Below are 3,232 nucleotides of genomic sequence, written 5' to 3'. Positions count from 1 at the left end.
GAAGAATGAAGGCTGTTATTGCTGTAAATAATGGCTTACTGATTATTAATGCCCATAGTTTTAGAATTTTGCTCAGGGTCGAGTGTCCATACGCTTTTGGCTATATAGTGTACAATAATGAGGCCTGTAAGGTCATCTTTTTGCCACATTGGTGGCCAGTTGAAGCCCAGCCCATTAAAATGTTATGAACTGCTAATTTATTGCAGTAATGGCTCATATGTCTATTTCCGCCACTGCTCCCGTCAGGGGTCGCCGGTGGATCGTGAGCCGCGTTATTGATCTAGCACAGTTTTTACGCCGGATGCCCTTCCCCCCTTGACACAACCCTCCCTATTTATCCGGCCTTGGGACCTGCACTACAATGCACTGGTTTATGCATCCTAGCGACTAGGTACCTATAGGACTAATCAGTGTCTCCAATTAGCCTGGTGGCATGTTTTTAGACTGTGGGTGGAAACTGGAGCTCCCGAGGTAACCCACGCAGATGCGGGGAGAACATGCAAACTCCACACAGAAAGGACCCAGACCGCCCCACGTGGAAATCGAACCCAGGACCTTCTTGCTGTGAGGCGACAGTGCTACCCACTCAGCCACCGTGTCGCCCAGTAGTGTCTCATATTCTGTATACTGTATTCTATACACAGTACAGGTTTATGGGTATCAACGTTCTGATGTTCCATTATGACAAGACATTGATTTACAGTAGCTCACAGCAATCGATTTCCTTCCAGAGGTGAACCTAGAGGGCAAGCAAAACAAGCAATTACTTGAGTCCCATGGGGTCTCTGTTAATGGAGGGCAAGCTGTGAATATTGCATGTGAATAGACTTAGCTAGTACAGTCAGTGTAAATAAATGAAGCCGCATCACTGTTGTTTTTGGGCTGATGATCATCAATAATAATCACTTACAAGGAATATAGAGGCCAAGCTATTGTATGTATAATTTTGACTCAGTAGATTTTAACATATCTGTTTAGAAATCCCACAAAAAACATATGAAGAGAGTTACATGTAATAGAAATTATATAGTATTACTAATATATTTAATGTAAATTATACATAAAGTGTTCCAGTCATTCACTCAGTCACTCACTTTCTTAACCGCTTATACAATTAGGGTCGCGACGGGGTGCTGGAGCCTATCCCAGCTTTTTAATGGGTGCACGGCACACAGTAACACCCTGGATGGGGCGCCAGTCCATCGCAGGGGTGACACACACACACACACCCATTCACCTATAGGGCAATTCAGTGTCTCCAATTAACCTGACTGCATGTTTTTGGACTGTGGGAGGAAACCCACACAGAGAGAACATGCAAACTCTGCACAGAAAGGACCCGGACCGCCCCCGCCTGGGGATCGAACCCAGGACCTTCTTGCTGTGAGGCGACAGTGCTACCCACCGAGCCACCGTGCCGCCTGTTCCAGTCATTCATTTATCCTATATGGCCAAAAGCTTGTTTGGCATTCTATTCCAAAACCATGGACACTGAAATAGAGTTGGTTCCACAAGGCTATGAAGGTGGCCTTTATTTGTTATATATATATATATATATATACATATACAGGTGTACAGTAAAATGAAATTCTTTCTTCACATATCCAAGCTTGTTTGGAAGATGGCGTCAGAGCGCAGGGTCAGCCATCGTACGGCACCCCTGGAGCAGAGAGGGTTAAGGGCCGTGCTCAAGGGCCCAACAGTGGCTGCATGGCAAAGCTGGGATTTGAACTCTCAACCTTAGTCAAAGGAGCAGTCACAGGTTAAGCACTGATGTTGGATAATAAGGCTTACATGCAGTGTTCCAATTCATACAAAGTATGTTAAATGAGATTGAAGTCAGGGCACTGATAGTGAGATCCGGAAAAAAGCACTATTTCTCATTTCATTTGTTAAAATACATCAATTTCTGTATTTCATGCCTGCAACACATTCCAAAAAAGTTGGGACAGTAAAGCATTTAACATTGTTTAATGTTGCCATTCTCTCTCACAACACTTAAAATATGTTTTGGCATGGTTCCTGATGCAGTGCTGTCTAAAGAATCAGAGATCACTGGTGGTTAACTTAAGCTTGTGCTTCTGCCCTTTACACACTGAAATCCCTCAAGATTCCATGAATTGTTTAATGATATTATGCACTGTAGAGGGTGAAATATACAAATTACTTCCAATCTTTTTAAACAATTTTCTTAAACATTTGTTGACAAACAACAATGGGAGATCCTCTGCCCATCTTTGCTCCTCAAAACCTTTCATGGATACTGTTTGTGTATCAAATCATGATTACAATCACCTGTTGACTACCTGTTTAAAATCACATCATTATTTAGTGTTTTTACCTTATTACTCTGTCCCAACTTTTTTCTATTTGGGGTTATAATAGATCTCACTTTGTGCACAGGGAAAGTCACATTGGAACAGGTAAGAGCCTTCTCCAAGCTGTTGCCACAACATTGAAAACATAAAACGTCTGGTAAATAATTGATTTCATACACCTGTTAGCACTGGATGTGGAGCCCTGCACATTTTCAGCCATACAGTAACATTATGCATGTCCCTAAAGAGTGTATGTAAACTTTTGACCGGAACTGTATTTTGCTGTAAGCTTTTAAATCAATCTTATATTAAATAAATGTACGTTCAACGGACACACCCATTAATTGACTGGATTTATTATGCAGAATCAGTTAGCATCAGCCTTCGTCAGAACTGCGTCAGAGCTCAATTCAGCTGGGAATGAAAGAGAGATAGAGAGGGAGCATCATTTCAGTGAGGAGAGAGCATCATTTAGTGAGGAGTGAGAGAGAGCACCATTTCAGTGAGGAGTGAGTGAGAGAGCATCATTTTGGTGAGGAGAGAGAGAGCATCATTCAGTAAGGAGAGAGAGCGTGTATCATTTCAGTGAGGAGAGAAAGAGAGCATCATTTCAGTGAGGAGAGAGAGAGAACATCATTTCAGTGAGGAGAGAGAGAGAACATCATTTCAGTGAGGAGAGAGAAAGCATCGTTTTAGTGAGGAGAGAGAAAGCATCATTTCAGTAAGGAGTGAGAGAGAGAGAGAGAGAGAGAGAGAGAGCACCATTTCAGTGAGGAGTGAGTGAGAGAGCATCATTTTAGTGAGGAGAGAGACCATCATTTCAGTAAGAAGAGAGAGCATCATTTCAGTGAGGAAAGAAAGAGCATTATTTCAGTGAGAAGAGAGAGGGCGTCATATTAGTGAGGAGAGAGCAT

This window comes from Trichomycterus rosablanca, chromosome 4 (genome assembly GCF_030014385.1).
Source record: "Trichomycterus rosablanca isolate fTriRos1 chromosome 4, fTriRos1.hap1, whole genome shotgun sequence".
Lineage (NCBI taxonomy): Eukaryota > Metazoa > Chordata > Actinopteri > Siluriformes > Trichomycteridae > Trichomycterus > Trichomycterus rosablanca.
The sequence above is the reverse complement of the archived record's forward strand: the minus strand, read 5'-3'. Positions refer to the sequence as shown.